This window comes from Crocuta crocuta, unplaced genomic scaffold, assembly GCF_008692635.1.
Source record: "Crocuta crocuta isolate KB4526 unplaced genomic scaffold, BGI_CrCroc_1.0 scaffold118, whole genome shotgun sequence".
Lineage (NCBI taxonomy): Eukaryota > Metazoa > Chordata > Mammalia > Carnivora > Hyaenidae > Crocuta > Crocuta crocuta.
In genome coordinates this window covers 14,414,971-14,440,265 of record NW_027551558.1, presented here as the reverse complement: position 1 = coordinate 14,440,265, position 25,295 = coordinate 14,414,971, and the positions used below count along the sequence as shown (strand labels likewise).

The following is a 25,295-nucleotide window of genomic DNA, read 5'->3' as shown; positions in this document are numbered from 1 at the left end:
TGGGCAGCTCTGGGGCTGTGTTATGTCCTGGGTGCACTGGTTTCTGGCAGCCCTAGTAAAAGCCCCGCTTTTAGAACCCTACCTACACTCCGGTCTCAGGAGCACAAAAGGGCCCCAGGGCTTCCCACTCTTCCAAAAATCCAGCCCGCCCCCAGCCAGGGGAAGGAGGTAGACAAGCAAGCCTTCGAGCCTTTTCATGCAGGCGAGGGCCAACAAACAAGGCTTGCTTTCAGGGCTGCCTTCTGGTATGTACGCTCCTGTGGGCTCTCCAGTGGGAAGAGCAAGGCACTCAAGAGGAGGAAATGAGAAAGGGCATTATCTCCTCAGGGGCCCCCAGGGCTGGGTGGGGGCGGGGGTGCAGGACCCTGTGGTTACTGGATGGTGGCTCCCAGATTTAGATTCTGCATTCTCAAAGGAAACCATGAAAACGATGTGGGATAAAGTCAGCTGAAGGGGGCCTGGCTCTGGTCACACATCTTAAACATGCATGTCTCCTCCTTACCCTCTTCTCTGGAGGCCCGGGGGCCCTCCTGAAGATAAGCAGAAAGCCCTGGAAGTTTAAAGAACTGTAAAGAGGCTCTTTCTCTGGACTTAAATATTTGGGGGTGGGGGTGGGGGACCAAAATCAACCACTTTTGTTATAAAAACTGGTCAAGTAATTTATCTTAATTACCATGTAATTATTTTTAGTGTTTTCAGAAGAAGCTGTAGCTAAATGGCCCAGAAAGGATATTTAACGCTTTAGAATGTGGTTCCCTCCCACACACTAATCATGCTGCGTTCAGACTGGAATGGTCTGAGAAGTTAAGAACCGTAACATGCTGGGAGAGACCCAGGACCTCCATCCTTGGATGTTGGGGCCCTTTTGCCACATGTTCTGGTACAAATTCTTGTACCCCCAACTCCTGTACGTACATTCACTCAGCAAACAGTGTCTCTTAAGTGCTGGGTCCTGAGTGAAATACCATGCAGACAACAGAAACCAATAGGACCTGATTCATGTGGTGGGGAAAGAAGGGTTTAGAAGTTAGATTGTGTGTGAATCCCAGGCGCCACGGACCAACTGTGTGACAGAGGCAAGTTACTTGAATTCCCCGGGTGTGAAGAAAAAGCATAATCATAGTTAACTTTCACTGTTCGTGACGGGCTGAATTGTGCCCTGCAATTCAGCCCTAATGCCTAGTATTTCAGAATGTGACTGTGGTTAGAGAAGGGCCTCTAAAGAGTTGAATCCGTCAAAATGAGACTGTTAGGGTAGTCCCTGAGCCAATCTGACTGGTGTCCTTGTAAGAAGTGAGTTCATACAGAGGGACACCAGAGAGGCAGACACAGAGAAAAGGCCACGTAAGGACACAGCCAAGGAGAGAGGTCTCAGAAGAAATCAAACCTGCCAGCACCTTGATCTTGGGTCTCCAGCCTTCAGAACTGTGAGGAACACAGTTCTGTTGTTTAAGCCACAGAGGCTGTGGTTTTCTGACATGGTAGAAAGGGCAGAGACAGGGTTCTTGTGACCCTAAATAAAGTAACACCTATAAGACGGCAGGTGCATAAATAGAGGTCATAAGTAGAGGCTGTTCTCACTAGATTCTGCTGCTAAGCTGCTTATAACCTGGTAGGAACAACCAGAGAAAACAGCAAATGAAAGACAGAATGTGCTCACTCTCCCAAGAGAAAGCATAGTGGGAGGTTGGGAGGGAACAGCCCTGGCTCAGGGGCAGGGAGGCTCTGTGGGGAGGGGACACCTTCTTGGGCAGCAGATGAGGCATCAGTGACCATACCCCCTTGCCCATGTTTCTGTGCCTGTGGGTCACATGCCAGTTAATACCAGCAGAGGGGACCATCTCCCGCCTGGCTTCATCCACCTGCTAAGGAAACACAAAATCCAGTTGTGCTGGGATTGCTGCTATCGCAGATCTCCCCTCCTGCTGCCCAAACTGGGCCACAAGCCTCAGAGACAACATCAGAGGTAATCCAGGCTGTGTGCAAGCCTCCGATCGAACGCATTCTGGTTTATCTGTGGCCAGTCCTGGGCTGTTGCTGACCACCAAGCTCACCTGGAAATATCCGAATCACTGTGAATACACAGGCAGTAACCACTGACTTACAGAGAACCAAAGCATGCTGGCTTCAATCCTCACCATTCCTGGCAATTCCATGAATGTACATGTGTATAAATATGTAACAATTTGAACAACTCGAAGATTTTAAAAATCACTCATGAAAGTCCTATTTACAAACTAAGTACAGAAGATCAACATTTTATTCGGGCTCTTAGTCTCAAATGCAGATATCACACACACACATAATATTTGTGTCTCTCAGGCTACGGAGAGTGCATGCAAAATATTTGTGAACTTTATTGCATTTTGAAGGCCACTAAAGGTTTTAACAAAGAATTTTGGACTTACAGCAAAGTCTGATTAGAAACATGAAAGTAGGAGGGCACCTGGGTGGCTCAGTCAGTTAAACACCTTCGACTCAGGTCATGATCTCATTGTTTGTGGGTTCGAGCCCCACAATGGGTTCTGTGCTGACAGCTCAGAGTCTGGAGGCTGCTTCAGATTCTACGTCTCCTCTGTCTCTACCCCTCTCCTACTCACGCTCTGGTCTCTCTCTCACTCTCTCTCTCTCTCAAAAATAAACATTTAAAAATATATATTTAAAAAAAGGAAACATGTAAGTAGGAGTAAATGAACAGATTTGCCCACTGACATTCTCAGTGATGGGCATTAGCTTATATTTAAACTTACACAAATCAGGGTGCCTGGCTGGCTCAGTGACTCCTGATCTCAGGGTTGTGAGTTTGAGTCCTATTTTGGGTATAGAGATTACTTAAATGAATAAATAAACTTAAAAAAAAAACCTTATGGGGTGTCTGGGTGGCTCAATCAGTTGAGTTTCCAACTTTGGCTCAGGTCATAATCTCGTGGTTCATGAGTTCGAGCCCCATGTTGGCCTCGCACTGAGAGCTCAGAGCCTGGAGCCTGCTTCGGATTCTGTGTTTCCCTCTCTCTGCCTCTCCCCCAGTTGTACTGCTTCTCTCTCTCTCTCTCAAAAATAAACATTAAAAAAACAACAACCACCTTACTAAGTCTACGTATCAACCAGGGTGCTTGACTGGCCTCCTTCATCTAGACTCTGAATCTCCATGTAAATGAGTAACGCCCAGTGTCCTCACAGAACACCCAGGTGCCTGTGCATATTTCTGCCCAGTGAGATCCATGAGCTCCTTATAGCACAACAAGCTCATCCAGCTCTGAGGTGCGGGCAGGCCTCCATGGACATGCTCAGGGCCTCCCTTGCCATACCCCTCTCTCTACCGGACCTTCTGCTATTGCTCACAGCACAAACACGTGCCTCTGGGTGAGGACCCCAAAGCTGTTTGCCCAGCCTAGAAGCCAGGAGGCCAGTGTTGGGGAGATTTTGTTCCCAAACAAGTCATCACTAGCAACTGGTTTCAAAAAGTCTTAACAATTTACAAAGATTCAAACTCTAACGATCTGTGAAGATGACTTCTCCTGAAAAAGAGGTCTTACAGAGAAGTGTGTGCCTCCCAGAAGACCCCTTCCTACCCAGACTCTTTAGGACTCTTGCAACCATGCTTCAGGATGGAAGTTTTCTTATGGTGGTCACAACAGCATCTCCCATCTAATGCTCTTCAGAAAGGCCTGGACTGGGAAAGCTCTGTTTTCTCTTCCCTTGAAGGTGGCCTGTCACTGCTCCCACCAATACAGTGCGGCAGAAGTAACACTAGGCACAGGCCTGAACTGCCCTAGAAGCTGCCCTTCCTGCTTTATGCGAGTGCTGAGCCACCACACGAGAAGCCCAGGCTACGTGGGAGAGCCACACTGGGGCGCCACCTTAGACATCCAGCCACCTTAGCTTTCAGTGATTCTAGCCTCAGTTGCCATCTGACTAGAATGATATGAGAGACCCTCAGCCAGAACCACCCAGCTGAGCCCAATGTACTCACACAACCAGGAGACATCACATTAAATTGTGAGTTTTAAGCCTCTACATGTTTTTGTGTGGTAAAATATACATAAACATAACATTTGCCCTTTTAGCCAAGTGTACAGTCCTGGTATTAAGTACAATCACATGGTTGTGCAACATCACTACATTCCGTCTTCAGAACTCTTCATCTTCCCAAACTGAAACTCTGGACTCATTAAACACTAACTCTGCAAGCGCCACCGCAGCCCCTGGCCGCCACCACACTACTTCTGCCTCTATGAAACTGACTATTCTAAGTACCTCACCTAAGGAATCGTACAATATTTGTTCTTTTGTGACTGGCTTATCTCACTTAGCATAATGTCTTCAAGGTTCATCCATGTTGAAATATATGCCAAAGTTTTCTTCCTTTTTGAGGCGGAACAATATTCCACTGCATACGTACACTAGTCTGCTTGCCCGTTCACCCATCAATGAAAACCTCTACATTTTGGAGTGGTTGTCCTACAGCAATAAACAGTTGGAGCGCTGGGCAATGCAGGCCTGGCACGGCAGAGCAAGGCTCCTGAGGCAGACGTCAAGAGCTGGAAAGTCTGGCAGAAACACAGAGCACCAGGGCACTAACCCCCAGAGTAGGTGACTGAGGAGTCCAGGTTGGAATTCCCAATAGCACTCGTCACAGCGAGCTGGGTGCCTCTTGGGGTTTCTATTCTAGGCTGTGCACACCCCCAGACAGGGGCTGGCAGGACCCCATTCATGCCTGAGCGCCTGCCCTGGCACAGGCTGATAGGTCCCATAAACATTTGGTGAATGAGTGAAAAATGTACATAACATTGAAGCCAGGTTCTGGGTCATATCAGAGTCTCTTACAGTCTCCCTATAGGGCAAGAACTGTGCCAAGGAAAGCACAGAAAAACAGCTGCTTCTGGCTGGAAATGGAAGGGGAGGTAGCAGCAGCAGGACGATCTGACAGGGGAAAATCCACCACTTCCCCAGGAAGAGCAGGATCTCCACCAGAGCACCACCCTGACCCAGGCAGCCCAGCGGGACTTGCATCCAGAGAGGAGGCCCCTTGGGAAGGGTGTGCTGGGTATCAGGCTGAGCCAATAGGACGAAGTATCTTAGGCACCAGCCCTGCTTAGCGTGTCACCCTCAGTTCCCAGGGCTCAGGCAGTAGAGCTTCGTGTGTCCATTACAGGAGCAGGAGGCGTTAGAGGAGCTCGGCCCCTTGCCCGGGACAGGCTATGGTGGGCTGGAAGGGACACTTGAGCTGTGAGCTGAGTCACATATTTGAGCCCTGGGAGCTCTAATACAATGACCTTCCTTCGCTACAGGGGGAGCCAGGTGGGTTGCACCATGACCCCTGCTCTCCCACCGGTAACTACTTTGCCAAGGAAACCCAATGCTCTCTTCCTGCTGCACGACACTTGGTCACATAACTAGGGTGCCCGACCCAGGTCAGGATGCACCAGAACACAGAAGCTAATTCCAAATCTTAGAAGAGGACTCGTTCCCGGTTGACCTAAAGAGTGAATAACAACCATACAAATGCCCACTTGGGCTTTAACAAAAAGGGCTCATGTTATGTTTCCACTCTGCATTCAGGTTTTCCAGCCTTTAAAGATAAATCAACACCCTAACTAATAACTACAAAGGTGTTTTTCTCTATTTCTCTTCAAAGCATACATCTTAAAGGTTAGAAACTGCTTACCATGTGGAAGGCAGTTAGAAGCACCAATACAAGAGTTCAAGAAACATGGATTTTGAACTTGGCTCAACTTCTAAGTAATCGTGGGTCTTTAAGCAAACTAATTACCCTCTTTGGGTCTGAGTTTCATAATGATAAATGAAGGAAAATACTCTATATTCCCATGGTTTGGTTATGTGCATTAAAGAGAAGAACTATATGTGAGATGATATATAAATAGATTCACACTTATATATGGGAAGTCCTGATAAGGGAAACTAAACTATACATATGTTAGAGATTTACTTAGGTTCAGTAGGTGCTTCCTAAATAAATGGCCAAATAACCCAAGATTATAATAAGACACTTTGCTGAGAACAGTCCCTCTTCACACCAGGGAATCCTCACCAGTGTATCTACCAGATCTTAAAAGACCACCCCTCTCTGCAGGAGGCCAAGCCCCCCTCACCCGTATCTGAACAACCAACTCTCAGGGCACCTGGGTGGCTCAGTAGGTTAGGCATCCAACTTCGGCTCAGGCCACGATCTCATGGTTTGTGAATTTGAACCCCACATTGGGTGGCTCTCAGGGCAGGGCTGACTTCAGAACCTCTGTCCTCCTTTCTCTGCCCTTCCCCTTCTCTCTCAAAAATAAATAAACCTTAAAAAATAAAAAAAACCCTCTCCCAGCCTGCACACTTCCCTTCCATCTGGTCTTATATTCACCTGCCTGAAATCCAGGGTCAAACCCTGCCCCAGCCCACTGGCCCAGCTCCTACTACAATCCATGACATGAAGCTACTTCTTGGGCCAAGTGCCAAACTCAGAAGCCTAGGTCTGCACCCTAGGTCTCCACTGCCTTTGACAGCAGAAATGACTTACTCCTTCTTCCTGGTTTTCATGAAGCACAGCCACGTGGAATATTTGTGGACCAGGCGCTCAGGGCCTCCTCCTCCTACCTCAGGCCTGGACGCTACTCATGACCTTCCCCTGCAAAACGAGGCTCACATGAGTTCTTCCACCTCAAAGGGCTTTGGGGCGCATCATATAAGATGAAGGACTCAGAAGTTTCTTTGAAAAATATGAAGCACTCTGTAAATTCTTCTGCTTTTGTTACTCATGCTCATTGACTTCAGTGTGGTCTCAGATTAAGACCCTAGAGGCCTGGGATTGTTTCCTGGGGGAAACTCTTTTGGTACAATGACCACACACAAAGAGAAAAGCTTGATGCCCTTTGCATCTCCAGTGCTAAGAGCAAATGCAGCATGAGCTCCAGGACAGGGACTGGGACGGAAGTCAGGAAAGCGGGTTCTGGCCTCTTTGGGCCTGCCAGTAAATTAAGCGCATCACTTAACCTCTCTGGGCATTTTCCTTCATATGCACAATGGAACTGACAAGCCACCCACATTCCTATTCACTGGGATGCCAAGAGGGCAAAGAATTTGAAAAGAAAAACACTGCACAAATAGAAATGTTGTAGTATTCAGTGGGCATGGAGAGTTGAGAAAGAAGAGATGTAAAAAGAAAAATGAAGGGGGGAAAAGGAACAAATAATAAAGCAAGAAGACATCTGGGGTGAAATGTGAGGCACTTGAGAAGGCCTGGATGGAATGCTATGGAAGTTTCCAGTACAGTTAGTATCCCCCAAACCTGAGAGTCTGTCTAGATTAGAAGCTCGGCCACAGAGACACATGAAGTTCAACTCCAGCAGAGAAAAGAAGATAGAAGGAAATGAAGTCCATCTACCACTGCAGTGGCATGAGACATACGAGAAGCCCAGGCTCACTGCTGTTTGCTTTTATAGCTCAGCTCAAAGTGAGAAGAGAGGTGAGGAATTAATAGGGTCGACTACCTACAACATGTAGGTAATGTCCCCAGGGAGGGGCCAACCAGGCCACATCCTGTACATGACATCCAGTCCAGAATGCTCCACTTTAAGGTGGACATTCAAAGACTACAGAGTTCCCGGGACGCCTGGGTGGCTCAGTCGGTTAAGCATCCGACTTCGGCTCAGGTCATGATCTCACAGTTCGTGAGTTCGAGCCCCGCATCTGGCTCTGTGATGACAGCTCAGAGCCTGGATCCTGTTTCAGATTCTATGTCTCCCTCAATCTGTGCCCCTCCCCAACTCTCTCTCTCTCTCTCTCTCAAAAATAAATAAATATTAAGAAAAAAAAAGACTCAGAGTTCCCAAAGGCTGGTCATCAGGACAGTGGGGTGTCTAAGATGACATCACAGAAGGATGGGCTATAAAGCCTCAAAGTGTGTCCCTAAACAAGATTCGTGGAGGACATGAGAAGCAAAGGCTCTCTTAGAATCAGAAAAATACTGGAAACATTGTCTAATCCAACCTTCACTAGCAAGGACTCTCTAACACAACATCTCTGCTGAGGAGTTAACCAGCTGCGTGAACTCTTCGGTAGTAGAGACCATATCACTTTATAAGGAGTTCATCTCATCATCACTGGGGCAGGAATAAACTCTTCTCCTTCCTATTAACCCCAAATTAACCTCCTCCTGGCTTTTATTTGTGTTCTGCAGGGACGCAGGCTAAGTCTAAACACTTTTCACCTGCCTGTCCTTCAGACAACTGAAGACAGCTGATCTTGATGACCTGCATCAAGCCTGCCTTCACACAGACTTGCCCTGGAGGAGCACACACCCCTGAAAGCATACTCTCCGCCCCCTCCAAGGCTTCCTTCCTGGCCATCTCCAGCCAGCTTTGACCTCAGGCTGCCACGGGGCATTGACTGCTGCCCCTGCCTTGCTCGGATCAGGTCATCCTGGCCAGGACCCCTATCTGGGTTTGACCAAAGAGGTCTTGGCCTCCTCCTGCCCCTTTGGCCAAACTCTGGTCCATCTCTTGGTCTTGGCTCTGCTGCTGTGCCCAGTGCTAAGGGCTTGTCATGAACATACTCCACAACGAGACCAAAAAATGACAGTCCCAAAATCATGCCACTTCGTAGAAAGCAGCTGGTCATTTGACTTTAGGCCTTCTAAAGAATGTTCAATAGGCATTAAATATATTTCCTAACACCTCGTTTAACAGATGAGGTAATAAAGGTCCAAAGGGGTAAAAGGATTCACTCAGGTAACACAGCTAAGAAGATGAAATCTCGTCTTTGATTTTCTAGTCCCACACTTCTTCTCCTGCAGTTAAGAGGAAGTGAAGTTATCTTATGGCTCTCTTCACAGTACATTTCAGGTAAATCTTCCATAGATTGTGTATATGTGCATTTATTCTTTCTTTGACTCAACAGACATTTGCTAAGCACCTACTAAGTGCTTTGTAAATTTCTCAGTGAGATTTGAAGTAAGCTTCCCATAGGGATCAACATCTCATTATCTCGTGTGAACATGCAGAGTGTGTGTGTGTGTGAACTAATTTTTTCATACATGCACACATTTCCTCAACAATGATAGCGGAGCGCTGTGCTACGCACTGGTGCAAGTAAAAATAGTCCCAGTCCCTTACCCCAGGGCATTCTCTTGTCTAGTGCAGATAGTTCTCAAATGTTTTGTTAGTGCAGGCTACCGTGGGGACCCACAGCCAGATGCTTAGTTAAGATCGGTGAGAGTGACGGCTAAGTGTCGGTAATGGTATGCGTATGTCCGTGTGGTGGGGGAATGAAGCTGCCAGGTCTGGTAGTTAGAAAAGGCCTCTGAAAGAGCAGGCTTTTGAGCTGAATCTTGAAGGCAGATATGAATTGATCAGGCAGAGGAGACTGGAGAGCGGTGAGTGTTTGTACAAAGACAGGGGCAGAAGGGAGGCTGATTCTGCAGGCAGATGGGCCCAGCTGGAGCCAGGACCTAATACAGGTGCTACCATGAAAGACGCAAGTAGATGAGTAAGGTACAGACGCCCTTCTGTATCATGCTAAGGAGTTTGATTTTCTCCTAAAGGCAACGGGATTCAGTGAAAGAATTTAGAGAAAGGAAACAGGATCAGATCGAAATTTTAGAAAGAAAGCCCTTACAGTCGAGGATGGACAGGAAGGCAGTGAGGCCAGAGGCAGGGAAACCCAATAGGAGGCGATAGTCAGAATGCAGGAGAAAACCAGGGTTGAGCCTGATGGCTCCTACCTACACACACACACACACACACACACACACACACTTGATTTTCAAGTCTGAAATAGGAGAAGGGAGGAGAGACTGCTTTTCATGTACATCTCTCATGGCACAGGGGCAAGTGCCCCACAGCACATCATTATCACTATTCGGCAACAGAAAAGTGATGGCAGCTGTAGCTTCATGACGAGTCTCAATGTGCAAGAGCTTCAGAGCAGCCGCTCAGTAAGCAGTGGCTGCATGCGGGAGCCACATACATCAAAAGGGGGTGGGAGGGTGAGGAGCAGTCCTAAATAAAGCATGATCGGGGTCTCAGAAGCATGGATAAGTCAAGTCCAAGAAAGGCAACAAGTCAGAAACAAGACACACTGGAAAAGTTCCAGGAGGGAAGGTGTTTTACAAAAAAAAAAAGGTTCTTCACAAGAATGGCAGGCCAAGAGCTCAAACAAACTAGGAAACCCATAAAGGAGCCAGCACCTGTTCCAGGCAGGAATATTCTGTGGGTCTCCTGTCTCTGGAGGCAGCGTGCAGCTGGGGAGGCCCAAATGGTGCTCTCGCGAGAATCCGGGAAGGCGCCCCCTCTGGCCAGACGGGCAACAAGCAGGCGGCACGCGGTGGGGTTTGCAGCAGGGTGCCCGCACGCAGCGGCACCCTAAGGGCGGTGTGCGCCTGCGCAAGGGCACGTGTGAGCAGTTAAGGAGGACATCTGGCAGGAGATGGGGAATGTGTGGGTGGGAAGCAGGCAGATCCCGACAAGCAGGGGGCTGCTTAAAGCTGGGTAAATCCCATCACGTGTGGTACAGAGCCATTCCCACTGGGAGCTGACAGTCAAAAGAAGAATGATAAAAAGGATGAGGTTGGAAGCCTAAAATAACAAGTTTCTGCCCTTACGGGAGAAAAAAAATGTTCATCTAGGCAAGTCTGAGCCTTCTCAGAACTGGAAGATTCTGACATTATCACCAGGTTCCCAGGAAAGCCTGATCACTTGTTTTCCCTCAAGACACTTATCTGAAAATCAGAAGCACCTGGTAAGTAGCCACTGTGCTACTTACAATGACCCTAACCAGGCACCTTCCACTGAAGCCAGACTGGCAGCCACCAGGGGGATTTTCACAAAATTTAGGAGGTTCTGTTTGCTTCGAGCCACAAACAAGCAACAGGCCTGGAGCTGCACTAGGGGAGGTTCTCAGTTGTATAGATGTGAGATTAAAACATTTCTCTACGTTGGTATTAACACTAAACTGAGGCCAACAAAAGCAAGGTTTATAGCATCAATTACTATCTTCTAGCGCCTCCAAACTGGCCCTGAATATGAGTTATTGTGAGCTCGGGGAGAAAACTTTCAAAGGGATGAACAGAGGCCAGTGTGACAGTCCTGTCTCTGAATTTCTGGGCCATAGCTGTTTTAAATTAGATTCTCAATGCTGCTTCTATGAAACCCTTGGCTTAGCTCTGTAATGGAAAAGTTATTTTTGTGCTCTGGGCCACAGATATTTATATGGAGGCACATCCCCATAATTCCAATTATGTTTTGTTTTCATGATGCTCTTTTCCTCTACTTAAGAACCGTCATAGCTATCATTATTATTTCTGATAAGACACTTGCAAAAAAGTTCTGGGCCAAGTACAGATTCCACAGGGCCCAGATAAACGATGTTGTAAAATAGGCAGATTTTAGGTCTTGTGAAACCCACAAGGAATACCTTCAGTTCTTCTGCCTTCTATGGCTGCCTCTCCTTTGTCGATTCCCCGCCAATGAAACCCTTTAATTAGTCAGGAACTTCATGATCCCTTCTCAGAAAACCTAGTCCCAGAAGTCATTTTGTTATTTATATACCCTCCCTAGGATCTTCACATCTAATTTTTTAAAGTATATTTATTTATTTGGAGGGACAGAAAGAGAGGGAGAGAGAGAATCCCAAGCAAGAGGAGCCTGACATGGGGCTCAATCCTGAGAACCAGGAGATATGACCTGAGCCAAAGTCAAAAGTCCAACCCTCAACGACTGAGCCATCCAGGAGCCCCTGGGGTCTTTGCATTTAAAATGGTATCTTCAGTATGAACACCTGGGTGGCTCAGTGGATTAGGCATCTGGTTTTGGCTCAGGTCATGATCTCATGGTTCGTGGGCCTTAGCCCTGCATTAGGCTCTGTGCTGACAGCTCTGAGCCTGGTGCCTGCTTCAGCTTCTGTGTCTCCCTCTTTCCCCTTCCTCCGCTTGAGCTCTGTCTCTCTCTCTCTCTCAAAAATACATAAACGTTAAAAAAAATTTTACTGTTATCTTAAGTAATGAAATAAAGGGTTTTTGTCTTCAGAAGGACAGGAACATCAACTACTAAAGCAAAGAGATACTTGTGGTTAAGAAGGGCACTCAAATAACAATGTTGTTATTCTACAGAAATGTCCATCAACATGCTGTGGGGGTAACTAAAAGCTGTTGGTACAAAAGCAAAATCAAAATGGTGATTCAAGGCATTAAGGAAATTCATCCAAGAGAAATCAAAGCTGATTACCAAGAAAACCTAAGTTATTATGAGATGTTCCCAGTTCCTCTCCCTAGAATTCTCTCTGATTAGACCGTCTGAAGCACAATCCTGATTTGAAAGAGACAGAACAGGGGAGGGGAGATAACAGGAGACCACTATCTATGAGCTTTAACATATGCTAAGCACTTGGTCCATATTATTTCCTGTTATCTCACTTAATCTTCAGAACAACTTACTGAGGTAGTCTTATTATTACTGTTGTAGAGAAAAGGAAACTTAGCCTCAGAGATGTTAAGTAACTTGCCTAAGGCCACTGTTATGGTCCGAATGTTTGTGCCCTCCAAAATTAATAAGTTGAAATCCTAACCCCTAAGGTGATGGTATCAGGAGGTGGGGCCTTTGGGAGATAACTGAGTCACGGGGATGGACTTCAGTGTCCCTAAAAGAAGAGACTGTGGACAGCTCCCTCGCCTCTTCCATGGTGTGAGTACATACTGAGAAGACGGCTGTCTGCAGTTCAGAAGAGGGTCCTCACCAGAACCATGCTGGCACCCTCACCTTGGACTGCTAGTCTCCAGAACCACTAGAAATCAGCTTTTGTTGTTTATAAGTCACCCTGTCTGTGAAACTTTGTTATAGCAGCCCCAATACACTAAAATAGCCAGACATCTAGTTAGTGGCAAAGCTTAAAATCAAACCCAGATCTGCCGGACTCCAAAGTCCATTTCTTTTCCATTATCACCTAGGGCTGACAGGAGGACCAGGGGAGAAGGCCAAAGGTGTTTACTGATTTGTTTCTTTAAAAGAATAGATTTGTTGGGAAGATCTATGAAAGAGATACTTGCATAGATTTCCTTAAATATTTCCTATAAACAGGCTCAGCTGATATCAAACAACATTCCCGGAGATGCTGCCAGCTGCATATAAAGAATCGATCCTTCAGTATAAATCTGTCTACACTGTCAGAGACACGAATAAATACACATGCCCAACAGAGATAGAACATCACCACCATGACCTAAGGAAACAGGATCCACTCCACACAGTCTTCCTTTCAACATGAATGTGAGTTAGGATGCTGGTTGGTCAGCCATCAATGTTACTATTGAACGTTGTACCGGAGGGTCTACCCAATGCAATAAGACAAGAAAAAGATCTGAGTCACATGGAATGAAAAGGGAAAGACAAATTAGTATTGTTTTGTAATTGTCTATGTAAAATATTCAATAATATCTACATACAGACTCTTAGAACTATTAAGTCATCTTGGATGCTAAGATACAGGATCAAAATCCCAAAAGCACAAAAGTTTCTATGGGCCAGCAAATAACCAATCTGACAATATAATAACAAAAAAGATATGTAAAATATCAACAAAACCTACACGAAATAAATACAGCAAAAGGTGTGTAAGACATGGAGAGGGGAAATCACCAATCACCATCCACCTGAATAAAAGGAGAAGATGGGAAGACCTAATTTTGTAAACGTTTCAGTTCCCTGGAATATAATGTGAATGCAATTTCAATAAAAATACCAACATGATTTTGTCTTTGTCTGCAACTAGACAATTAATGTTGATATAAACTAGTAAAATCTAAGAAAGCCAAGAAATTATGAAAAATATATAAAAGTAATTCTAACAGCTAGCAATTATTGTGTTTCCTTGAGTGGCAGGCAATATTTTACATACATTCTCTCTCCACAATTATCCTTGAAGTGGATATTATTATCTATTTTATAGACAAGGAAAATGAGAGAAATTAGGTAACTTGCCCAAGGTTACTTGGTACTCTTAGGAGTAGCAACAGATTCAAGATGACAATGGTGCAATATCTTCCAAGTACTCAGGGGAAATCATTGTGAATCAAAAATTCAACACTCAAACTCTCCTTGTAAGAGCAAAATAAAGACATTCTCAGGAATACAAAAGTTTCAAGTTTACCAAAGCTCTTTATGAAAGAACTTCTTCTAAACTTACATTCACATGAAGAAAAATGAAATCAGAAGCAAGAAGTGAGGTGTCCGAAGTAGCAGCCTCCAAATGCACTGAACTGATGAAACAAAACAATGTACAGGCATACCTCATTTTACTGCACTTTGCAGATGATGCTTTTTTTTTTTTTTTTTTTTACAAATTGAAGGTTTGTGGCAACTCTGCATGGGACAAGTCTATTCACGCTTTTGCAACAGCATTTGCTCACATCATGTTCTTGTAGCACATTTGGGTAAGTCTCAAAATACTTCAAATTTTTTTATTATTATTATATTTGTTATGGTGATCTGTGATCAGTGATTACTACTCACTGAGAGCTCAGATGATAGCATTTTTTAACCATGAAAGTATTTTCTTAAGGAATGTATGTTGTTTGCTTAGACATAATGGTATTACATACTTTAATAAAGTACAGTATAGTGTAAACACAACTTTAAAAAATTTTGGGGGCACCTGGGTGGCTCAGTCAGTTAAGCGTCTGACTTCGGCTTAGGTCATGATCTCACAGTCTGTGAGTTCGAGCCCCGCATCAGGCTCTGCGCTGACAGCTCTCTCTCTCTCTCCCCTCCTCAAAAATTAACATTAAAAATTTTTTTAATTTTTTGTTTTATTTATATTTGAGAGCAAGAGAGACAGAGCATGAGCACAGGAGGAGCAGAGAGAGAGAGAGGGGAAGACACAGAATCTGAAGCAGTCTCCAGGCTCTGAGCTGTCACATAGAGCCTGATGCGGGGCTCGAACCCACAAACCACGAGATCATGACCTGAGCCGAAGTCAGTCAATTTACCAACTGAGCCACCCAGGCACCCCTACACATAATTTTTCTATGCACTAGGAAGCCAAAAAATTCATCTGACTCACTTTTTTGCAATCTTCATTTCACTGCAGTGGTCCGGACCGAATTTCCAATATCTCTGAGATGTGGCTATAAAGCAGGTGAGGAAAGTGGGACTACAGGAAAAATAAAAGTAGGAAATACAAGGTGTCTAATAACACTATTAATTACTGAAAATACATGCCATCAAGTCCTACACACATGTGAGACCAAAAAGACCTTTCCCGTATAGTTAAGTGGATATAAGATCTGGGACACTGGTCTGAGTGTGATAATTTGGGAAAGGGGTCCTTGACTCCAATTTTTCTTTTTCAACAAGAAGATGCTTTAGAAGCATCAGCCTTCCTGGGGTGCCTGGGTGGCTCAGTCAGTTAAGTGACCAACTCTTGATTTCAGCTTAGGTCGGATCTCATGGTTTAGTGGGTTTGAGCCCCACGTCCTGCTCTGTGCTCACAGTGCAGAGTCTGCTTGGGACTCTCTGCCTCTCCCTTTCCCTCTCCCTCTGCCCCTCCCTCACTCAGGTGGTCTCTGCCTCTCTCAAAATAAGTAAATACACCTAAAAAAAAAAAAAAGAAGCATCAGCTTTCCAGTATCTCTTCCTTGAAAAACAGAAGAGATAAAGCCTCCTACTTAAAGGTGTGTTATTTGAATGACCATGTGTTTTAGAAAAGCCCAAGCTTCTGCGGATCTTTCGGTATTTTCCAGGAAAAAGATGGATAAGGTGACCTCTGGTGGCCTGGCTGCCTGTGAGGGTACATGGTGGTACAGGATGTGGGCATTTTTTCCCCCAAACTACCCCCAGAATCACTCACACTGAATATTTCCACTTCCACTAAACCAGTTCATTTTACCAATGCATGGGATCACTCACACAGCCAAGTTTCCAAAAAATAGTTTATTACTGTGCTTTTATAGTAATAAGCATCAAGAAGGAATAAGCTGTTCTCTCTCTTTCCTGTTCAATGCTAAATCCTGGACCTACCTACCCCAACATACCATGGAACACATACGCAAAAGGGAGCCTGGGAGCTTTCCCTGGGTCTTCCTACCCATCACACTCCCTCGACAATGCCAAGAACAATGAAAGCCCATGTGGGCAGAGCTCTGAAGACATAATTTACCTGATCTACTTGAAAAATCCTGCCTTCTCCCAGGACTGCTCCAGAATCCCATGGGGTTCCTGGAACTCCAGGCTGCCTGGGAAGCTTCAGAGGAATTCTTAAATACCTTTTGTGGGTACAGCTGACTCCCCCCCAGAAGGTGAGCTACCTCGGGCTAAGTCTGGAGCAATTCCCAAGGGCCTTCAACGAGAAGTGACAATGAGAGACAGAAGAGATGGGAGACAGAGATATTTTACAATTAACCAAAATATTAGTTCTTACTAAAGTACAAAATATTTTACCTCCCCTTTTCTACATTTTCTTTAGTAATGTAGAGTACATGGCAGGAAGAGAGATGGTAGATAGTAGTGATTGAGATGCATAGACTTTTGTCACTGACCTGAATTCAAGATCTCATTCAAGTACATAGAGGCCATGCAGTCCTGGCAAGTTCCCCCTCTGAATCTAACAGTTTCATGAGAATAATAATAGTACTTACCTCACAGAGGTTTAAAATGAAACACCATATGCAAGTGCTTTATACTCAAGAAATGTTAGCTATTACTACCGCAAAAACTTGACAAATGCTGGCAAGCACAAAAAAAACTGCAAAAGCACCTGTAATCCTGCCATCCACTTTGATGTGTATAATTCTAGTATTTTTTGGATGTATTTTCAAAGGGTGAGATTATAGTGCTTTCTCTTTCATAACTTGCTTTTAAAACTTAACACCATACCCTAAGCATGTTCAATGGAAGTCCGCATTCTTGTACAGTGTGATTTTTAAACGCCACATCATAGCCCTTTGGGTTAGTTTACTTAACAACGCTTGCCCTCCTTCCTCTCTGCAGGTCCCACACTTCATGTATTTCCAGTTCATCTGACCCTCCAGATGATAACTGGCTGCTTTCTATCAGCTAATTGGGGATGCGGCCTTCATCCTACCATCCAGATGACCCTCTCCTTAGCCTTCACCTTACTGGCCTTCATTACATCCCCATCCTGCAAAGCGGCCTACTGGGCTACACAGCAAACACTCACATCTGACACCAAACCACTCAAGATTCCATGAGGTGGCACAAAAGCTAAACAAGGCAGAAAGGCAATTTCTTTCCCAACAGTATAAGGCTGACCTCTAGAGCATTAAATAACTATTAAAAATCCTCAGGAAGAGGAAGACAAAAGATTTTTATCTGAGTGCATTGCTTTTCTAAGCAACAGGGCCAAATAAGTTCAAAACTTAACAGGCTTTTTTCTCTTTGAAGGAAAGTAACAACACTTCCTTATCAATGACATTTAAGACCACAGTAAAACCTTACTAATTCACACTAATGGGAAACTGTCAAACGGCATCAGCAGAGGAAAATGAATTACATCCTTTTTAAACTAAATTCCTTTATTTCCAGTGGAAAAAAATGTTTTAATTTTTATTTATTTTTTGAGAGACAGAGACAGAGCATGAGTGGTGGAGGGGCAGAGAGTGAGGGAGACACAGAATCCAAAGCAGGCTCCAGGCTCCTAGCTCCAAGCTGTCAGCCCAGAGACCCATGTGGGTCTTGAATCCACAAACCATTAGATCACAACCTGAGCCTGAAATCAGACACTTAACCAACTGACTAGTGAAAAAAATTTTTAAAGAAATCTTTATTTCTAGAGGCTCCTGGGTGGCTCAGTTGGTTAAGCGTCTGACTCTTGATTTTGGCTCCGGTCATGATCTCATAGTTCATGAGTTTGATTTGTGAGTTTGAGCCCCGAATCTGGCTCCACAGTGTGGAGCCTGCCTAGGATTCTCTCTCTCTCTCCCTCTCTCTCTGCCCCTTATCAGAGCACAAACTCTCTCAAAAATAAATTAAAAAAACAATCTTTATTTCCAAATAGTTCAACACCTTGACTGTTTTGACACGTTGTTCAGAGCCTGATCTAACACATTTGCTACAACCACATTTAGTGTTCTTCTAGAAACTGGAACGGCTAAGTTCTTAAGAAGAGCATTCTCCCTAAAACAATAAATGTTCAACACCCCCTGCGATCCTGCTCACACAGCTCACTCCTCAGAAAAGTGTTTTCTTCTTAGGCATCTGGACACAAACCTCAGCTCAGGCTCCCTCCCACCTCCCTCCAGTTCTGAGGGACAGCGCAGAGGCTGGCCATATCAACCCAGATCAATCCCTAAAAGGAAACAAAACAAAACAAAACCCCTCCAGATTCCAGACTTGATCCGTCCAGACCCATCTGCGAATTTAACGAGCTCCTCCTAAGCACCCAGAGAACTAAGCCTGTCATGGAAACACTGATTCAACCATAATGAGAGCCGACATAAAACCGCACAAATGAACTAAACATTCTTCCACCCAATCAGAGTCAAGCTAAAGCAACAGCCTCAGGAATAAAATGAGGCAGACTGGTTTTTTCCTCGTGGTCCTGCTCATTTTAGCGTCTTCCACTGCCTTGTCTTCACAGCTGTTTATGAGAAAGTAGGAGTGGGGGAGTTGGGAGAGAGATGGAGCGCCTGTTGGAGAGGGAGAGACCAGCAGAGTGCCCACGCCAGGCTGGGGAATGCCAACAAACACTGCGGTTTGTGTCAGGCAAATTACAACTTCTGGCCTGGAGGGAGGCCGAACAGTCGGGGGTAGTCTGAAAAAAACCAGCCCTACTGAATTCTCATCTCCCACAGCAGTTAAGTGTGGAATGAAGTCTTTATTTTCCAAAGATCAGGTTCTGCTCGGCATTTTTAGCAAGCATTCTTTTGATTATTTTTAAATTATTTTAATTTTTTCGGAATTAGAAAGCCTAATTATATGAAGTAACTATTATTGGGAGAAAACATAAGCAGAAAGGCAAAAAAAAAAAAAAAGTCCAACCAACAGATATAGTAGAAGCCTAAACGCCTAAGGAGGAATATATTTTGATTTCCCCTGTGACCCACCAAAGAGAGTTTGTGGATCCAGGGGACCCAACACCAAATCCCAGTGAACGTCACTCCTGCAGGAAATGTTCGGACAAGTGTGGAGGTCCTGGGTCATCACCTACTAGAGCCGGAGGGGACAGCCGGCCGGAGACACCAGCTGTGGCCCGACGCTGGGGGACCAGAGCCTCCCACGGGAAGGGGCGGGGGAGGGGCAGCAGCAAGAAGAACAGAAGCCAGGNGGAGATGTGCACCCCGCGCACGGCGCCGAGAGAGCCCGGGAGATGCCCGCGACCCGGGGGCGCGCGCGCTCCCCGCCCGCAAACTTTCCCTGCCCAAGTAGGGGTGGCCCCACCTTGGAGAGGGGGATCCCCTTGCCTCCCCGGCTGTNCCCGTCCCTGCCCCCCTCCGCCCCGCCTTCTCTCTCCTCGCCCCCTTTCCCGCCCTGGATCCCCCAAAGTCTTTCGGGTGTCCTATTATTCTCTTCCCTCTGGCGCATCTTCCTTCCCCTGAGTCTCCAGCCCCCAAGAAGGGAGAGCACGCTCCCTCCAGCGGAAGTTGGTGGGGAGGGGAGTATGTGAGCTGCAGTATGTATGAGTGTATGAGCCCCCCTGAAGCAGATGGCGGGGGACCTTGGCAGGTCTGAAGCCAACCTGCACTTACCTTCTGGGCCTTTGTCATCATTTCTGCGTGGTGGGATGGTGGGATGATGAAGGAGGGGGTGTCCTTGTGGTCATGCTTTTCACGTTGCTTCATTGAGAGATTTTTTGGTTTATTTTGTTTGGTTTTCTCTCGTGATTTAGGAGAACTAAAGAATTATTTTTGAAGTCTCTGTTGAGTGCTTCCTGTTTTCCCTTCAGGTGGGACCAGCACTGGTCAGGGGAAGATGAAAGGTAGTCAGTACTTATGAGCAGGACCCTGGATGGCTTGCAAAGGGCCAAGCGGTGTGGATGGGGCAGGAGGTAAATATTTATAGATGCCTCCTACGGCTGCCTGCAGAGGACAGAAGAGATAAGGGGAGTTTGTCCCCCCAAGAGAGGCTAGGGGGTGGCTTCTGGTCCCTACTCCATCACCTGCTAGGATTTGACTCCAGGCAAGTCATTCTGCTTCTCAGCCTCTTTTGCAAGTAGGGCTGACCGCTGGAAGCCAGTAAGAATTGAAAGATCTGCCTGTGCCTTTTATCCTACAGGGATACCCAACCCCAGGATGGGAGGTTTGGTAGGTGTTTGAACAGACTCAGAGCGGAGAAAAGTGGACATTCCAAGGCCCTGGGTCTAGTGTTTTGGAGACTGGCAAGACTGGAAGCTTAGAGGTGGAAAATGATGGATGGGAAGGTGAAACATAAAGCATGAAACAGGAAACACATGAGTGTTTTTAAGCAAAGGACTATTTTGCTCCAGGTGGTGTCCTATTCACTTTGGGATTACCACAGCCTAGCATAAGTAGGTACTAGTAAACCCCTGTGGACTCAAAAGGGCAACTGAAGAATTTTGACTTAGTCTGAAAGATGACCTACCTAGGAAGGGAGAGCTTGGGCCCAGGGAGAAAATTTAGGGGGCCCTATTGAACATGTCAACTTGAAGTGCTGTGCCTGAATGGTAGAAAGGAAATAAGGGAATTCCGTTGATACATCCTTGCCTTTGCACAGCAATGTGATTCTCCTTTACTTTTTAATTATTTTTTATTTATTTCTGAGAGAGATAAATGAGCACGGGAGGGTCAGAGAGAGAGGGAGATACAGAATCTGAAACAGGCTCCAGGCTCTGAGCTGGCTGTCAGCACAGAGCCCAACGCAGGGCTTGAACCCACAAACCATGAGATCATGACCTGAGCCGAAGTCGGATGCTTAACCGACTGAGCCACCCAGGTGCCCAATGTGATTCTCTTTTAAATGCTCTTTCAAGTGTAGGCTTGTTTTTGACCTTGGACTTCTGGTTGAAATAAAAGATACTCAGGATCCTATTCAACCACCAGCCTGAAACTACATTCAGAGAGGACACAGACATGTCAGGATTTATTTAGGACACTTTTATTCTCAGATGAACTTTCTAGTGGTTGTTATGCTTAAAATACTCTCAACAAATAGAAAAAAGGGACCAGGTCCTCCTCTTCTCCCTATTTTCTCCAGCTACCATCCCAGTGATGATCAAGAGTTGAATAAGGTCAAGAGAGAGCGTAGGGAACAGGAAGTCAACTGATATGCAACTTTTCAGAGACTCTTCTCTGGAACCAGACAGGTAATGGCCCCAAGTCAGCCTTCTGGTAAGGAGCTGAGAGAGGTGCAGAGCAAGAACAAAGGAAGAGGGAAGCAGAGGAAGGGAAGAAAAGGATGTCTTGACCTGGGCATTCTGGCTGAAGCTCCAAATTGAACCTCCTTTGTCCCGTGAATAAGCCAATAGGCCTGGGGGGGTGGGGGGGCAGCCCATCTCAGAAAATACCACAGGTATCTTGAGAAATGGCTCATAAAAGAAACAACAATGCACTTGACAAATGGCAATCATGATTGCATTTAAATAGTTTTGAGTGCACTTTTTAAATTCTATCATCTTTGAATAAGTAGTATGGCCTTCAATAGTAGGTTGCCCACCTGTTGAAAGAAATCTCTTTGGAAACTTTGACACTATAGGCCCATAATTTTCTAAAGACCAAATATAGTTGGTTGAAAACCATTTATATTTTACAAGGGACTGTCCCTCCGCTTTCTGTGTGACTCAGCATTGCCCCAAAGGTTGCCACTTTCATGAATGCACATTTATTTCTTGTAATACCACCACATATTTCCAAAGAATCCTTTCTGGCAGTTCCCCTTTGTATCAAAATCTGATGTTAAACAGCTCAGCCTAGCCTCAATAGCTAACCTACCAGAGCCTTCTATCACCAGCTGTTACCCCATTTTACTCCACTTCCTGTTCTTTTCCTCGCTCTACAATAAGTAGACCCTCAGACTATCTCATTCTCCTTTTATTAAGTTTTTTTTTTCCTAGCAGCCTTTCACAGAAATCATTTAAAGCTTCCAAGAGCTGTTTAACAAAGGGTCCCCAAAGTGTCTGTACATATGACCTAGTAGATTAACTTGGAATTCCTCAAAACTCAAATCAGCTGAAGCGGTCAGAATCAATTAATATAAACTCAAACCACTTTGCAGAAATTTCCAAAGCGGACATGCCTGGGAAAAGTAAGGACTTCAGATTTAGGACAAACTTATCCCTAAATGCATGATAAAAACATTCTTCTCTAAAAACTTTACAAGTCTCTATTTATATTACAACATTCATTCAAGATGGAGAGCTTTTGAAATACTATATTCAAAAAATACATATTACCTAGTGGATGGTTTCATAAAAAAACCACCATTTTACCTATGTGATTGCATTCAAGCCTGATGTTTGAAGAACACACTATTTTTAAATAACTTTCTCCATGAGGAAAACTGAATACTCTTTGGATAGAAATTTCCAGAGAGAAACACATTTTCACTGAAAATGTCAAAATCAATGATAGTTCCGGGGATGATCACTTATTTCAGAATGGCCTGAGATTGGCTATGGGACACTCTTAGGTGTGGCTTGAACTACAGTTGGCCAGTCCTTGGCTGCCTTCCTAAAACGTATCCAATTAGCATTTATTGACCACATGCTACAAAACACTGGGCTAGGCATGAACGGTTCCTGCCTCACAGCATCTGTAGCTGCTCAGGCAGACAGCACACATGATGATGAATAGCTAGTTTCACCCAACAGAAGAGGTGTCCTGAAGAAATTACAGAAAGTTGAAGAGAGGGAGAATATTCCTCAGCATCTGAGCAAGATGTAAGTGACATTTTGTGCTTTGTTGGTTAACTGAACTGTGGAGTTCCTAAGACCTATGGTATGTCACCACTCGGCTATTCCACTGGTGTTTAGGGAGCAGTGGGGTTGAGTTCTGATTAAAGCTCCTGGTAAAACAATCACAAAGGTTTGAAGTGGGGGAGGGGCCTTTTGAGACTCCTGCGCCCACCAATGAGACAATAGCCCCCAGCCTGTTTCCACCAGGAGTCAATTCTTCTAATCTTCTCCTTATGAAAGGTTACTCTGATGCTCCAGAGCCTTTTCTTTCAAAGATCTGGGAGAGTTATACTGGGTTTTCGTTTCTAATGCTTTGATTGCCAGTTAATTTCCTAATTTGGAGCTAATTACTAAACTGCTTAAAAATTTAAGGCACAGGCAACCATCTACTGACAAGCTTTCCATTTATCACCATGGTGTCTGAGGATATGGCTCTTAGCAGAGAAAAGCAGCTTCCTTTTCTATCACAGAACAGATACTTCCTTGTCAGTGTGGCTCTCCCAGATTAGATTGTTTAGTAGCCATCACCAATCAAGTTGCTCTCTTCATATGTTAAAGTTACAGAGGAGTTTGAAGCCTTTTAAGAGCTAGAAGCAACTCCCAGATTTAATGCATAAAACAAAAGTAAACATTGCACTTTTTTTCTGTCTTAGGGATTATAAAGAAGGCTTTCATTCATAGACATTCATTAAGAATTTTTTTGCTCCCCGTTTTGGTGGCTTTCTCAGCTAACTGGTTCCTTATTTTTTCCCACATTTCTGTTCAGAAATAGTGTGGCTGAGTTTTTGTTTTGTTTTGCTTTGTTTAAGCAGATAATGAGTTTTGAAAGTGGTCATGTTATTAAAAAGTTTCTGTTAGTTTAACTGATAGTTTCTTACCAAAAGCAGAATCCAGTGGAGTTTTATCAGTTTTATCAGCTTGAAAGGTGAACAGTGTTGCTTCCATCATGATGAGTGGTGGTGTTCAAAATGATACAACAAGGCACATGCCATTTATCAGTTTCTCCAGCTGTGCCTGGTGGGTCTTCCAGCTCAGGGCTGCTCACGCGGAGTGACCCCTTGAGTTACGGGGCTAACCAATCACCAGTCCCTTCCTGTTGAAAAACCTTTTTCTCTTCATTTTGAAATTCTAAGGATCAATTTTGATTAAAAACATCCATTTTTACATATACATGGAACAAAAAGCAGGAACAAACAAAAATGTTAATAGCTGAATCTCTACCAAGAGATGCGCTCTTGATGCTCTTCCTTGCTTCCAAATTTTCAACAGTGAGCATGTGGTGCATAATCGGGAGAAAGTAGGACACGTCATTTCAGCAAGTTCTGAGAACTCCATCTTACCCAGGAAGCAGTGCATGATTAAAGCCTTTTTTTTTTTCCTTTTCTTTTTTCTTTTCAGTTTCACTCCTGCATGGACTTCGGGTAACTATCTAAGTCCCGATTCTGTGCCTAAACTAGAATTACCTCTCACTTTGCACTTCCCATGCCCTGAGAAGCCTAGGCAGAAGAGACAAGTCCTCTGAGAGCTGGGCCACAGTGGTGAGCAGAGGGATAAGGCAGTCCCTGCAAGGACTTCTCTATCCCAAACCGTCCACAGGATGAATAGATATAGACTAGAAATGTCACAAGGACTGTCACAGAGCACTGAAGGCCTGGCAGGAGCTGGAAAGCCTAAGTTTATGAGGGAGCTAATCAGAATGGTTATTTGATTTCTTCCCCACAATGCTTGGGGGCCTAGGCGCAGGTGCAGTGAAAATAGCTGGCTTATCTGTTAGAGACCTGGAAATGAACAGGTCACAGAAAACAGAGAGGGCTCCGGGGCCGGGGCCGGGGCCGGGGCCAGGCAGAATGGGATTAAGCTGATTCACTCAGAGGTTCCACGACAGGATCCAAACACTGTCATTACTGTAAGAACTGGGTCTCTCTCTATAGCAGGAAGCCGAGGCTGTGGAGCAGAGGCCACGAGTTGGCCTTTGTGCTGAGTACAGAGGGAAGCTGGTGATGAACTCTCAGCTCAACCAAAATAAGGCATTTTGGAAGGTGGCTAGAGAGGAGGCCCAAAGGAGGTGCAGCTGGCAGGGAGGTGGGGAGGAGGGGCTTCAAGAACACCTGAGCTAACCTGGGAGACTTGGACATGGGGTGGAGTGGGTCTGAGCAAGCAGCTCTGGTGAAAGGAGAGTATATTTAGGGAGCACTGGAGACACATCAGAGGTTTACACTGCAATGATACAGTTGATGAAATAAACCAAAGAGAGCCCGAAGTATGGTTACAGGAACTGTTAAGGTAAAACTCAAAGCATTAATAAAGGATAAACCAGACAATTGTTCCAATTTGGGGAATTAGAAAGGTTATATCTAAGGCAGGATTTTGTAAATTTTGAAAAACATACTTTCATAGGTTTCCATTTCCTTTATCAAATTTTCATAGCCTGAAAG

At 45.1% G+C, this 25,295-nt stretch overlaps 1 protein-coding gene across 1 annotated transcript in view; it reads right to left on the bottom strand.

Annotated features, from left to right (window-relative positions):
* Positions 1–14,249, bottom strand: part of STON1 (stonin 1) — a 44,818-nt gene extending 30,569 nt beyond the window's left edge. The window contains exon 1 of the mRNA XM_077749271.1: positions 14,182–14,249. The gene's annotated coding sequence lies outside the window, so the exon portion shown is untranslated. The remainder of the gene's footprint in view (positions 1–14,181) is intronic.
* Positions 14,250–25,295: the final 11,046 nt, after the last annotated feature.